The sequence below is a fragment of the Lithobates pipiens genome, unplaced genomic scaffold (genome assembly GCF_037356315.1).
Source record: "Lithobates pipiens isolate NorthernLeopardFrog02 unplaced genomic scaffold, aLitPip1_a1.2 Scaffold_16, whole genome shotgun sequence".
Lineage (NCBI taxonomy): Eukaryota > Metazoa > Chordata > Amphibia > Anura > Ranidae > Lithobates > Lithobates pipiens.
The window spans coordinates 281,511,513-281,527,370 of record NW_027507748.1 but is presented as its reverse complement, the minus strand read 5'-3'; the positions used below and the strand labels follow the sequence as shown (position 1 = coordinate 281,527,370).

The window sequence follows — 15,858 nt, the reverse complement described above, 5'->3', positions numbered from 1 at the left end:
ATCAGCTCTCAAGAGGGAACTCCACGCTAAATTTATGAAAAAAATTTGGCGTGGGTTCCCCCTCCGAGAGCATACCAGGCCCTTAGGTCTGGTATGGATTCTAAGGGGAACCCCCTACGCCAAAAAAATGGCGTGGGGTTCCCCCCAGATCCATACCAGACCCTTATCCGAGCACGCTACCTGTTCGGCCAGGAAAGGGGGTGGGGACAAGCGAGTGCCCCCCCTCCTGAGCCGTACCAGGCCGCGTGCCCTCAACATGGGGGGTGCATTGGGGAAGGGGGGCCGCGCGGCCCCCCCACCCCAAAGCACCTTGTCCCCATGTTGATGAGGACAAGGGCCTCTTCCCAACAACCCTGGCCGTTGGTTGTCGGGGTCTGCGAGCGGGGGTCTTATCGAAATCCGGGAGCCCCCTTTAATAAGGGGGCCCCCAGATCCTGGCCCCCCACCCTATGTGAATGAGTATGGGGTACAATGTACCCCTACCCATTCACCTGTGAAAAAATGTACAAAAAAAACAACACAGAAGGGTTAAAATAGTTTATTGCACAGCTCCGGGGGTCTTCCGTCTTCGGGAGTCTTCTCGCCGCACTCCTCCGCTATCTTCTGCTAGCTCTTTTACTAGCAGAGGAGCCCGGCTTTCTTCTTCGCCGCTGCCCTCTTCTTCCGACTTCGGGGTCTTGTCCCCCTCTTCGGGGGTCTTGTCCCCCTCTTCGGTTCTTCTTGCCGGGCCACCGCTTGTAAAAGAGTTAGAAGAAGGCGCGGTGGCCCGGCAAGAAGAACCGAAGAGGGGGACAAGACCCCCGAAGACTGTGACATCATAATGGGCGGGGACATCATCCGGTGATGTCCCTATATAAGTCGCCGCGCGCCGCGTCCCTGCCATTGTGACAGGAGGCAGCGACGTGGCAACATCTGAAGAGAAGAAGAGAAGAACAGAAGACGGCGACAGCGGCGACAGAAGACCGGGCCACTGCTTGTAAAAGAGCTAGAAGAAGGCGCGGTGGCCCGGCAAGAAGAACCGAAGAGGGGGGACAAGACCCCCGAAGTCGGAAGAAGAGGGCGGCGGTGAAGAAGAAAGCCGGGCTCCTCTGCCAGTAAAAGAGCTATCAGAAGATAGCGGAGGAGTCCGGCGAGAAGACCCCCGAAGACGGAAGACCCCCGGAGCTTTGCAATAAACTATTTTAACCCTTGTGTGTTGTTTTTTTTTGTACATTTTTTCACAGGTGAATGGGTAGGGGTACATTGTACCCCACTTATTCACATAGGGTGGGGGGCCGGGATCTGGGGGCCCTCTTATTAAAGGGGGCTCCCTGATTCCGATAAGCCCCCCGCTCGCAGACCCCGACAGCCAACGGCCAGGGTTGTCGGGAAGAGGCCCTTGTCTTCATCAACATGGGGACAAGGTGCTTTGGGGTGGGGGGGCCGCGCAGCCCCCCCCTTCCCCAATGCACCCCCCATGTTGAGGGCACGCGGCCTGGTACGGCTCAGGAGGGGGGGGTGGGCGCTCGCTCGTCCCCACCCCCTTTCCTGGCCGACCGGGTAGCGTGCTCGGATAAGGGTCTGATATGGATCTGGGGGGGAACCCCACATCGTTTTTTCGGCGTAGGGGGTTCCCCTTAGAATCTATACAAGACCTAAGGGCCTGGTATGCTCTCGGAGGGGGAACCCACGCCAAATTTTTTTCATAAATTTGGCGTGGAGTTCCCTCTTGAGAGCTGATAATTCCATGAGAGTCGCCTCCGTATAAACAGAGATCTGACTTGTAGACGACCTCCATTGAAATCAATGGGTACCGGTCGCCTACAAGTTGGATTGAAGTAGTACAGGAACCTTTTCTGAAGTTGGAGCGACTACAGTAGCGTGCATTAAGACGGCTCTCATTCACTTACATTGATTTTTACATGTTGTCCGACCTGAGACGACTAGGGGCGACCTGAAGTCGGATCTGAGTCGCCCCTGTGTGAACCGGCTCTAAGAGAGGTGAGAAGGAAAACCAGCAGCTCTGTGTGGGGAGGGGGAGTCGCACAAGGGGTTGTGTCAGCAGTAGGAAGCAAATCCTAAAAAAAAGAAACTCTTAAAATGTAGGTAAGAGTCACCTGAAGTGGTTTCCCTTTTCCCTGCAGGCAGGATGAACAAAGAGCACAGCCCCTGAAACATGTTGCCATTCGTTCATCCTTGATGCTGTGCCCGTGTTTTTGTCTGTGTTTGAGTGCATAGAGAGCGGCCGTGGACAATGCTGGTGTTCTGTCGAAAACTCCAGCTTACCAAAATCTCCAGCCACATCACTTCCGGTGACTCTGCAGCACCAATAATTGGAGATTTCGACGAGTTGTCTGTTTTGACAGAACAGCGGCAGAGTATACAGTAATGTACACCATATAAATGTACATTGTTAGTCTGCCCGATACTAACCAACAACATGGCCGCCTCCCAGATGGCAACAACTATTTTCCTCCTTAACCGGTGTTCTGCCAAAACAGCCAGATCATTATGTACCGTACTGTACTGTATACGCTGCCGGTGTTCGGTAAAAACAGGCAATTCGTCAAAATCTACAATGATTGGTATTGGAGAGTCACTAAAAGTGACGTGGTTGGAGATTTTGCCGAGTTGGAGTTTTCGGCAGAACACCAGCAGTCATTCTCCATCTGGCGGATTCTGTGCTCAGTTCTGTTGCTTACCTCTATGTAAGTGATACAGGGCTCCATTCACTATAGCAGATCGCATGCAGTATTTAAATGTCCACACACATTTTCCTTAAATATCTCACGTGATCCTATAACTGAGAATTCACTATGCCGTTTTGCAGTATTTATCGCAAAACGCTAAAAATGCTTGGTAAATAACGCATGAAAAGGTATTAAAGTAAATTCACAGAAGGAAATACACAATTACCACCTTAATACTAGGCACTTTTCACCCCCTTCCTTCCCAGACCAATTTTCATCTTTCAGTGCTCTTGCACTTTTAATGACAATTACTCAGTCATGCTACACTGGACCCAAAGGACATTTTTTATCATTTTTGTTCACAAAAATAGAGCTTTCTTTTGGTGGTATTTATTCACCACTATTTTTTTTTTATTTTTTTTGTGATATAAGCGATAAGAACATTTTGAAAAAAATTATATTTTCTACTTTCTGTTTTACAAGAAATCCAATAAAATCTAATTTCATTTTAAATTCAAGCCAGAATGTATTCTTCTACATACTTACATAGTAGGTGAGGTTGAAAAAAGGCACAAGTCCAACCTATGTGCATCAAGTCCATACATGTCTTTTTTCCCACAAAATTGTCATAATAATGGGATTTTTATATACAGCTTACCTGTAAAATCCTTTTCTTGAGAGTACATCACGGGACACAGGAGCTTCATTACATAGTGGGTTATATAGGCACCTCTGGTGATTGGACACTGGTTGACCCCAATTAAGGAGAATTCCTCCCCTATATAACCCCTCCCATATGGCACCTCAGTTTTGTAGCAAAGCAATAAGAAACCACGTAAAACCCAAGAGGGGCGGGAGCCCTGTGTCCCGTGATGTACTCTCAAGAAAAGGATTTTACAGGTAAGCTGTATATAAAAATCCCATTTTCTTGATCATACATCACGGGACACAGGAGCTTCATTACATAGTGGGATGTCCCAAAGCAATGCTCAGATTGAGGGGAGGGAGACACAGATCATAATTATAGACCGCCAGGGACCGGAGGACCTAAACTGCAGCCTGCAGTACACTGCGCCCAAAGGCGATATCCTCTTGCCCTCTGACATCCACCTGATAGAATCTGGTGAATGTGTGGACTGATGACCAAGTTGCAGCCTTACAGATCTGAGCCAGGGAGGCCTGCTGATGCACTGCCCAAGAAGCACTTACAGCCCTCGTTGAGTGCGCTTTCACTTGAAAAGGAGGAATCTTCCCCTTTACACTATAGGCCTGAGAAATAACCTGTTTAATTCACCTTGAGAGAGTGGATTTTGAGGCCGCCTGGCCCTTCCTAGGGTCTTCTGGCAAAATAAACAAGCAATCAGTTTTCCTTATCTGAGCAGTTGCTTGAAGATATATACTGATTGCTCTAACCACATCCAAAGTGTGCAAAGATTCTTCTTCTGCGGACTGTGGGTCCGGAAAAAAGGATGGTAGGATTACGTCTTGATTCAAATGGAATCCCGAAACCACCTTAGGTAGAAAGGACCTGTTGGGACGCATGACCACCCGGTCCTTATGAATAATTACATACGGCTCCTTGATGGAGAGAGCTGCTAGCTCTGATACTCTTCTAGCCGTGGATATGGCTACCAAGAAGACCAATTTTTTAGTCAGGAGAACTAATGAAGCCAGATGCAAAGGTTCAAATGGTTGCCCCTGCAAAGCCGAGAGAACCAAATTCAGATCCCATGGGCATATCGGAGACTTGACTGGCGGTCTTAACTGCATGGCCCCCTGGATGAAAGCCCGCACCAGGCAATGCGATGCAAGTGGCTTCTGAAAAAACACTGATAAGGCCGAAATCTGCACCTTGATAGTGCTTATGGCCAAATTCATTTCTAGGCCTGACTGAAGAAAGGCCAAGATCCTGCTAATGACATACTTTCTAGGATGCCATTTCCTGAGTTCACACCAGGAAACATATGCCCTCCAGATTTTGTAATAAATAAGCCTGGAGGTCGGCTTTCTGGCATTGACCAGAGTAGAAAGGACTGGCCCCGAAAGGCCACGGTCTCTCAGAATGTGCGTCTCAGCAGCCAAACCGTCAAATTCAGACTGTGTAAAGCAGGATGGTAAATTGGACCCTGTGAGAGCAGATCTGGCAGGAGAGGGAGGATCCACGGCCTGCCTACTGCCAATTTCATGATCTCTGCGTACCACGGTCGCCTGGGCCAAGCCGGGGCCGCCAAAAGGACAAATTTTGACTCCCTCTTGACTCTTCCCAGGAACCGCGACAGAAGCGGGCTCGGGGGGAAGGCATAGATCAGATTGTACTGATCCCAGGGAACTGTCAGAGCATCTGACCCCTGAGCAAGTGTATCTCTTGTCCTTGACACAAAATTGTCCAGTTTCCTGTTGAACCTGGATGCAAACAGATCTACGTCTGAAGTACCCCACCTGTAACATATGTTCCGAAACACGTCGGGGTGCAGAGCCCATTCTCCTGGGCACAACTGCTGGCGGCTCAGAAAATCCGCCTGCCAATTTTCCACTCCTGGAATGAAGACTGCAGAAAGACATGGAACATGCTTTTCTGCCCAGACAAGTATGCGATTCACCTCTTTTTGGGCCACCAGACTCCTGGTACCGCCCTGGTGATTGATATAAGCCACTGCTGTGGCATTGTCGGACTGAACCCGAACAGGGAGACCTCGTAGTCTGTAAGACCACTTTATGAGAGCCATATAAACTGCCCGGATCTCCAAGACATTTATGGGCAATAGCCTCTCGATAGCAGACCATTTCCCCTGCGAGCACGTCTGCTCCAACACTGCTCCCCAGCCAGTCAGTCTGGCATCTGTCGTGATAATCTTCCATGGAAGAGGAAGAAAAGTTTTGCCCTTGAGCAAATTCTTGGTTTGTAACCACCAGACGAGACTCTTGCATGTCCCTGGGGATAGACGCATAGGAAGATCCAAGGATTGGGGCTTCCTGTTCCAAGCCGCAAGGATGCATCTTTGCAGAGGCCTTGAGTGGAACTGGGCAAATGGGACGGCCTCGAAGGAGGCGACCATTTTCCCTAACAGTCTCATGCATAATCGAATGGGGGATGATCTCCTGCCCAGAATTAGGCGCACCAGATCCCCAATGGCCAAGGCTTTTGGCCTTGGAAGAAACACCTTGTCCTGAGCGGTGTCGATGACCATACCTAGGTATTCCAACCTGGTGGCAGGCTGTAGGGACAACTTTTCTAGGTTTATAATCCAACCTAGGCGTTCCAGGTGTTCTAGCGTTCTGGTAACGCTGCGGTTCAGGAACGCTACTGTTTTCTCCATGAGAAGTAAATTATCTAGATAAGCCATGACGGCTATACCCTGAGCTCTTAGGTTTGTCAAGAGAGGGTCCAGAATCTTTGTGAAGACTCGAGGGGGCGTAGCGAGCCCGAACGGCAAGGCCACAAATTGAAAATGGCGCCGCTCTACCGCGAACCCTAGAAATTTTTGGTGTGCGGGAAAAATTGGCACATGAAGATATGCATCTTTGATGTCTATTGATGCCATAAACTCTCCCCCTTGCAGGGAGGAGACTACAGTGCGGATTGACTGCATTCGGAAGGACCGGATGTGTAAAAACCGGTTCAGATCCTTCAGATCTAGGATAGGTCTGACGCTTCCATTTGGCTTCGGAACGGTGAAGAGATTCGAGTAAAATCCTGAACCCTGTTCTTTTGAGTCCACTTCTACTATCACCCCCTGGGATAGTAAGTGATCTAAGGCCAGAAATAGCGGTTTTTGCTTTACTGGATCCATGGGGATCCTTGACCTTAGGAAATGAGAAGGTGGAATCTCCTGAAACTCTAGCCTGTAGCCCAGAGATACCGAAGAGATCACCCACTTGTCCCTGATCTCTTCCCGCCAGGCTCCTGCAAACTGCAGGAGCCTTCCCCCCACTCGGCCAAGCGGGGGCGCGCCTTCACAAGGAAGCTTTTGGGCTCTGCTTGGCAGGCTTTTGACCCCAAGTCTTTTTCTGCCCCTGGGCTCGGCCCTGAGCCTTTCCTGTAGAGGAGGGCTGAGAAGGCCGTCGCCACTGCTTAGAGCTTGATGCTCCGGGAGAGAGAGCACGCCTAAATGAAGGACGCTTGCTCCTTTTGACTGGAAGGAGAGTAGATTTACCTCCTGAGATTTTTTGGACAAATTTGTCTAAACAAACGTTCCCCTTTCAACAGGAACCCAATCAAATGCTTCTTACATGACAGCTCAGCTGCCCAATTCTTTAGCCATAGGGCCTTTCGCATGTGTACCAACATGAGAGACAAACGTGATGCTTGTTGGACAGAATCCAAAATCGCATCAATCATGAAACACAAAATATGAGGCAATTCTGCATAATTTTCTACTTCCTCATTGGGAAGGAGCCCAAGCATCTGCTTAACCTGTTCCTTGAGGAACTGACACAACCCCACGGCTGCGACTGTAGGTTGCACTACAGCGCTAGCCATGGAAAAGGAGGCTTTTAATAAGGTTTCCAGCTTTTTATCAGTTGGATCTTTAAATACCTGCGCATTATCCAATGGACAAGTCAGGTTTTTATTCACGCAAGAAACAGCCGCATCAACAGATGGGACCCCCCTCTTCTTGGTGAAACTTTCCTCCAGAGGATAATGCATAGAAAACCTTTTAGGAGGAGCAAACAGTTTATCGGGATGTCCCCAATCCTCATACAACAATTCTTCCATCAAGGGATGAATTGGGAAGGAATAGGCAGTCTGTGGGGCTTTCCTGACTCCCAGGGAAGAAACAGAGGACGTAGCACTGACTCGTCTTGAAAGGCTGGCTCCAGTCTTGCAGGGGGGGATGGTAACTTACAGGCACTTTTAGAACCCCTGGACCTAGGCAGTGATTTACCAGTGCCTTTACTACCTCCCCCTGAGACCCTCTTACGAGGAGACATAGTCCTAAGCTACAAAGCAGAGGTACTAGTACAAGTGCAATCACTGTTGTGCTTAAAGTCTCACAATAAATATATATGCTTAAACTGCACAACCTGATGCTGAGTAGGTGTCTAAGGTTTGCCTGGATCCAATCCCCACGGATGCTTACTGCCCACAGCTCCTGTGTCTCCACTTACAGCCCCCAGACGCTCTGGGCTTTTTAAATCTGCTGCCTGGCGCCTGCGCAGTACAGCGCCGTGCACACTGACGAGCACGGCTCACAACCACACTCCCCCCTCCTCCATTAGGCCGGGAACGCGCGTGCACGAGGACCGCGGGATCCAGGGGGGAAAGGAGAACTCCACCGGAGCTGCGTGGGACCCCCAGACTACGTGGGACCCCTGTGTTACCTTGTTGTGGCAGGGACTGCAGTGGAGACGTGAGACAGCTGGAGAACCAGGCTTCACTGAGCTTGTGTACTGAAAGGCATGTAAGTATGCATCAGGCTGCTTTTACTCCATCTAGTGGTGGAAACCAGGTAAGACATACAACTACTCAAAATGAAGAAATCTATCATATAATTATATATATATAGGATTAACTTCCCTTACCTGTCCACGCCACAGGAATTGCTGAAACAGACAAATTCCAGCCTTCACCCATCACGGCGGGCAGTGTTAGCCAACCTTCAGGTTTATCTGGGGCTCTTTCTCGGAAGAGCCTCCTACCTGGACCATGTAAAAGACTCTGCCAGAAACTTTCGTGCGCTTTGTATAAACAGTACACCAAGTCTGGTTTTCCCAGAGCCCAGTCTTCCAATAGGAGAGGACTTAGAGGCCAAACCTCGTTTCTTCGGCTGATGAGGCCGGGGTACCATACCATCTTGGGAGTCAAATATCGGCCCGAGGTATGGATCCGGTTTGTTGTAGCCCTTAGGCCCCCACAGGGACCTGCACAGAGCTAAAGTTTTACGTGACCACCACCATAGACACTGGCGAAAAAACTGAGGTGCCTCCCATATTGGAGGGGTTATATAGGGGAGGAATTCTCCTTAATTGGGGTCAACCAGTGTTCAATCACCAGAGGTGCCTATATAACCTACTATGTAATGAAGCTCCTGTGTCCCGTGATGTATGATCAAGAAAAGTTATTTCTCACACATGGCATAGATAAACTTGCAATTACACCCCAGAATACATTCTTATACTCCTCCTGAGTATGGCAATACCACATGTGTGAGATCTTTTCACAGCCTGGCCACATAGAGAGGCCCAACATGCAGGGAGCATCATCAGAGCATAAATTACACATTTTGTTTCCTGACTACCTATCACATTTTTGGTGGCCCATTTTGGAAAGCAAACACCCCAATGTATATTCTAGGAGGCATAATGAGAATTTTGAACATATCATTTTTTTCCACATGTTTTTGGAAAATGTGGAAAGAAAATTAAAACATATTTTTTTACACAAAGTTGTCAATTTATAAGATATTTCTAACACATAGCATGTACAAAGCAAACATTACACCCCAAAATATATTCTGCTACTCCTGAGTATGGCGATACCACATGTGTATGACTTTTACACTGGCCACATACAGAAGCCCAACATTCAAGTAGCACCATCAGGCGTTCTAAAGGCATTAATTACACATTTCATTTCTTGAGTACCTGTCACATTTTTGAAGGCCCTAGAGCACCAGGACAATGTACTTAGATGTGGCAGATGATCACTGTGACGGAAGTCACATTAGGCGGGTTCTGGTGGAACCCTGAATCCCTTGGAGAGGTTGAGAAACCCTTGCTTTAGCTCCCCTTGTACCTCCTATGTCTAAATTATCCTGTGTCTATTAGGGGCACAGGGTAACCAAGAAAATAATGGACATTAAGAATGTGGATTATCTCAAATGGAACAGCAATATTTATCCACAATATTTCCCAGGAAATATACAAAGACTATTCCTGTTTTTTTTTTATTCTGAACTATACACGTTAATTGAAAGAGCTGGTCACCTTGGCCTCTGGAGCGGGACAGTCTGCAACTGGGGACTCCTGCTATGTCTGTTGCCTACTAGGCTGAGGAGGGGGGAGATCACTGTTTGTATTGTTTATTGTAATTACGTCTTTTGCTATTGTTTCAAGATTTGCTGTGTTTGTGCTTATAAAAATGTGTATTGTCTGCAGTTAGCTTGAAGTCGGCAAGGCTGGTCTGCAATGTCACATCTGAGTCATCCAGGTGAATGGGATTAGCCATGAGTCAGCCCTACTTCCTTAGCTAAACCATTGTGTGATGTTTTGGGTAAATATTCGGGTTGTTGTGTATGTGGGGACTGACAAACTTTTCGAGTGTATAAAAAGGCTGTATACTTGTCCAATAAATCATTCCATGTTCAAGCTGTGTAACTGAGCTAGTCTTGCCTGGTTCTTAAGTTACAATATGTGACTGTAATATCTGATATCTGAAGGTCCATACTCCAGACTGGAGGAAGCAGTGTGCTGACGGAAGCACTCAAGTGGAGTGCGACGGGGTTCCGTTACATTGGTGGCAAGCAGTGGCATGATTCCTGCAATCTGGAACATCCAAACCTCCACTGGGATCCAATGTCCGGATAGCAGAAGAGGAGAGATACAGATACCAGCCGCCATGGAGGAGGAATTCAGAAGGACGTTGTGAGAGATGCAAATACCGCACAAGGGACCAGTATCAGAGCAGGTCCTGCTGGGATGGTATGAATCTATCCACTGCGAATTCTAGAAGGAAACGCTAGCCCATGAGCAGCACCACCAGGATAAATTTCTCTCTTCCATCCAGGAAAGGTACTGGTTGCAGTATGGATTGTAGGTGCTGTTTTTGGGAGAAAAAACGCACAAGGAGAAGACGGCTGAGTTAAGCAGGCTGGTCTGGGCAGAGATGCGATTGGATGAGAGCTACAGAGCCCTCTTGTGGCATGTATCCCAAGCAAGCCCTTGGATAGCGGATGACAGCCCAACAAAAGGCTTTGGCTATGGCTGCCTGGGACTGTTGTACATGAAGCTGTCAGGGGACCCTAGCTTTGGGAGCGATTTGGTGTGGCGGATTGAGGAAATCATGGATTTCAGAGAAGAGATACTGAATATCTCTGAAGTGTACTGGGCACTGGAAGATGGAGGTCACCTACAGGTGGCTGCTAGACTCTGCTCAGCGCCAGGGCTGGGCTCCATTTGCCTGGGACTATCCAGAAGTACCAGCCGACAGTCCTAAAATCTCAGCTGAAGTGCCAGCAACAGTGCGCTTTGCCCATCTCCGCCCACAGCTATAGAAGTGTAAGTCTTATGGCGGATTCAGCAAGTGTTGACTGACCTTGACAAACCTGTTTCTGCACAGGATGAGCTTGGATGGAGAAATGCATCCGTCCTGGGCTTGGGAGAAGAGGAAGCTGTTCTCATTTCCCAGACATGGATCACAGAAAGCAGGGATTTAATTTACTTTTCATCAGAGGATGTTATGGATGATGTGTCACCTGCCAAAGTGTTGGCACCGGGCCCAAGGGCCACCGGCCCATGCCTTGGACTTTCAGCAATTCCAGAGACTGGGGATTTAATAGACTTTTCTGTAGTGCTGGCAGCATGACAGAGTACTGCAGACCCCTGCTCCACACTTGTGGCAGTTTCGGAGGCCTGAGGTGAGAAGGTGGTGGTTCTTCTTCCCCAATGGATTTCAGAGATGCAGGAAGGGGAAGCAGCCATACCCCCTCCCCAACAATGATTCATACACCTGGGAGACAATACCAGAGAAACGGCGTCCCAGCAGCAGACGCCGCCCCAGAATGATAACACCAACCCAACTGAAGTGCTGGTAGCTGGACAAAGGGTCCGAGACCTCAGCCCCACACCTGCGGCAGTTCTGGAGGCCCAGGGTGAGGAGGTGGCGGTCACTCTCGAGCAGTAGATCAGGATCCAGGGGGAGAAGGGAGAGGAGGTTGTCGTCTTCCCTCCCCAACAGTCAGCCAGAGTGGGGGAAACTGTCTTCCCTCCCAAATAGTTAGCCGGAATGGATGATGTGAGCGCTGAAGCACTAACAGGGCAGAATAATAATGGCCTCTGCGCACAACAATCCACTCCGCAGGAGCTTCAGGGAGAGGATGCAATCGGCACCTCACAGCGGCAGCTTGAGCTGGTGTTGGTGGATTGGCCTGCGGTCTCCACTAACATAAACCAGCAACAACTGTGGAGTTCCAGGAAGCCGAGGCAGTTGGCCTACCTCCCCAGCGTAAAGCTGATATAGTTACATAGTAGGCAAGGTTGAAAAAAGACACAAGCCCATCAACTCCAACCTATGTGTGTGATTTTATGTCAGTATTACATTGTATATCCCTGTATGTTGTGGTCATTCAGGTGCTTATCTAATTGTTTTATTTTTTATTATCTATGCTCCCTGCTGAAACCATTGCATGTGGAAGAGAATTCCACATCCTTACCGCTCTTACAGTAAAGAGCCCTCTACGCTGTTTGAAGTTAAACCTATTTTTTTCTAGTTTTAGTGAATGGCCACGTGTCTTATTAAATTCCCTTTTGCTGAAAAGTTTTATCCCTATTGTGGGGTCACGAGTACAGTATTTGTACATTGAAATCATATGTCCTCTCAAGCATCTCTTCTCTAGAGAGAACAGTTCAGTGCTCGTAACAGATTACATTACTGTATCAAACCAATTCACATCCCTTTTGTCCCTAAAGCCCCATACACACTATCAGATTTTCTGCTGCTTTTTGTCTTCATATTTACCAAAACCTTGTAGTGCAAGGGCCCATACACATTGAAACTCCTAAGGTTTGACCTCATATTATATGGTTTTGGTAAATCTGAAGACAAAAACCAGCAGAAAATCTGATCGTGTGTATGGGGCTTAATGCTTTGTCCAGTGCCCTGCCTGCACTTTTATATTATATATACTGTTCTTTCTGCCTGGAAACTTGTGATTGTCCATGGCAACCAAAAAGCTTCCCTTTAGGTCAAAAGAGGTTATAGACCAGCTAGAAAGCAGTGATAGTAAATTAGAATCACTTGCAGAATTGAGCGATAGTGATTTGTGGGGAAATTCGTCATCAGACACTGAAAGTAACAACAGCGACAATTCTGCAACTGAGAAAATGTCAGTTTTTTTTATTTGATTACATTATTGAATGCATTTTATTATTATTATTTATTATAATTATTTATAGTTATTTATTATAATTTATGATTTTGTGTTTTAAACTTTATCATACCCGGGATGTCTGCTAGATTCTTGTTTGGACAGATTTAAACAAGTTATTACTAAGAATTACAGACCTACAATATAAAACGCCAAATTTCCTTGCGAAACATTGTACCGATTTGAAACACAAAAATCTGACAATCATACTGGAGATTAAAATGGCAAATGCAATCTCTTCACCAACACTTGCTCAAATAAAAAGCCAATGTTGTCATGCTGACAGGAAGCAGCTGTGCACCCATGCAAACCACCATTCACTCACAGGGGAATCCAGTGCATGAGTCCTGGTAACAAAGGATTAAGGGGCTTAAGGTAGTGAAGCAAGTGTCCAAAAGACTCTTAGCCCACAGTCCTCTCATAAACCGTCAAATTTCTCCTGAGTGACATCATCTATTAAGTTCTGGTCGTGGTTATGTGGGGGGGGGAGCAGGAGCGGGATGTTGGAGATGATCAGCCAGGTAAGCTTGGGTCTGCTAGTTAATTCCAAAATAAACTGGGAGGTTGATCGTTCATGAAGAACCTGCAAACATTATCGCTCTTCAGGTGCAGTGAATAAATTGCTGAAGTTAAGCCCACGGCTGGGAGATATATTTGAGAAAGTTGGATGCACACAAGAGGGCCAGTATAGACAAAGCAGGAAGAACACCACAAAGTCTTCTATCTAGTCCATCCGTCCAGTGACCTGCATCCAAATAGCCAGCCATTGCTTCCAAGTGGGTCCTTCAAGTCCAATAGCAAAGTAAAGAGCCAATCCAAGTAGATCATGGTACTCTCACCGTTAAAGCTGGCCCACTAGCTGCTTGCCTGCCAGAAGCATCACCTGCGTGATGTTAACACACTGACATGTTTCGTTAGCCTATCGCTAACTTCCCCCAAGTTCAATTTTATTTGGATACAGCTTTGCACAAACACACAATTATCAGTTAAAGTAAGGAAGTGCTGTATCGCAAAAAATGGTCTGATCATGAAGGGATGGGGGTAAATCTTCTGTAGTGGTTAAGGCAAATAGTCTGTGCAATTTGCAAATCATTCCAGAGCTTAGTGCATGAGTTAAAGCTTCACTTTACAAAGAATACCCAATCACTTGCACATGATTGGATGATGGAAGTCAGCAAAGCTCCCTCCCCCCCATTTACTAAGCTCTGGAGCAACTTCACTTGCAAAGTCCTTAGTCTATGTGCCTTCAGTAAATACCCCACCCCCATTACGTTTAGTAAATCCACCCCATTACATGTAGTAAAATATACTTATTTTCTCCTGTCATTTCGCCAGATTTTCAGAGACTTTTTTTGTGTGTATATACAGGTATACACATCATTTGTTGGGAAAAAAACTCCCAATCACTCCAAACAAAATACAATATACATGAATATCGCAATGGTCTAATCCCTTGTTAGAACATATGTCTTATGTAGTGGGAAAACTTAACTTTTTCACAATTATTTTTAGAGATATCTTTCCACTGACAAGTTTCCATTGGCATCATTAATCTTTTTCATTATCTATAGGGAAGTAATTCTTCCCAGTGACCACAAGTGTAAGGAGCATTCTTCCCACTGACCATCAGACTAATGTACCATGAGTTGTAGATATACCGTATTCATTTTTAGTAGGGGTTTCCTGAGAGTGGAAAAATATTTTAAAGAGGGATTTCACAGTGAAAAAAAATATTAAAAGCCAGCAGCTACAAATACTGCAGCTGCTGACTTTTAATAAATGGACACTCACCTGTCCCAGGATCCAGCGATGTCGGCAGCCGAGGCTGATCGATCGCTCGGCTCTCGGCTGCTGCCACCACCATTCTAGGTGAGGGAATCAGGAAGTGAAGCATTGCGGCTTCACTTCCTGGTTCTCTACTGCGCATGCGCGAGTCGCGCAGCGCAATAGGAATTGTCTGCGCTGTCTCTGAGAACCGTGTGTGTCCCAGCAGACAGCGTGCAGGGACAGGAAGAGGCATAGACTTCCATGGGAGTCTATGCCCGGAAGTGGGTGTAAATACCTGTCTTTGACAGGTATCTGCACCCCCCTCCCCCCTGAAAGGTGCCAATTGTGACACCGGAGGGGGGGAGGGTTCCGATGAGCGGAAGTTCCACTTTATGTTGGAACCCCGCTTTAAGTGTTTCTCTGTGTTGAGAAGGTTGAGGAAGGCAGCTTGAAAATGTAACTGAAGGCAAAACTTCCTTTTTAATTTTGGATAGAGTGATGGAGGGTTAGAACACCTGTAGGTTTTTGTTTTTTGTCATCTGTATCCCATTGGGGACATTTCCCTTTACTTCCGGTCCCATAGCCAATACAGGAAATGTGAGGAAATGCCTGCACTTTAAGAGAATCCCTTTTGGTTCCCCAGACCACCAAAATGACCCCATTGGAAGATTTCCACTCTATTACTTTTCTGGGGACACCCCAAATGTGGGAGTTTCTTTTACTTTCACTTTCACTTTCACTGATAATGGTAAACAGGACAAATAGAGAGGGTGAATCTAATCGGTGTTCTACTTCTAATACCCTTCTACCCTGTCCAAAAAAAGAGAAGTTTTTTCCTTGAATTATCTTTAAGTAAATACAAAATATCTTTATAAATGTCAAATATTGAATAATAGTATCAAAAATCACACGCATATATAAATATCCTTCTTCCACTAATAAAAAAAAGCAACATTGTATTTTTTATTGATGGAAGATCGCTATATGTGTGTGATTGTTGATACTATTTTCATTCAATATTTGACAATTATAAACATATTTTGCATTTACTTAGGCTTCTTTCACACTGTCGCAACTTGAAAGGTGCGCAATTTTGCCACGATTTCACGGTCGCCATTTTGACACGATTTCAGGGAATGCCTGTGCAAACTTGAGGTCTATGGACCTCAACTCGCATCAAAGTTGGACCAAAGTAGTACAGGGACTACTTTGACGTCAGTGCGACTTGAAGTCGCACAGATTTGAATGGTATTCATTGGAAATCATGGGGTCTGACTTGTCATGCAACTTTGCAGTCCCAAGTCGCAGGACACAAGAGTGTGAAAGGGGACTTAACT

The 15,858-nt window shown here is 46.8% G+C and overlaps 1 protein-coding gene across 1 annotated transcript in view; it reads right to left on the bottom strand.

Moving 5' to 3' along the window:
• The window catches only part of HSD11B1 (hydroxysteroid 11-beta dehydrogenase 1), a 95,340-nt gene that overhangs the window by 18,763 nt on the left and 60,719 nt on the right, over positions 1-15,858 (bottom strand). The window lies entirely within an intron of this gene.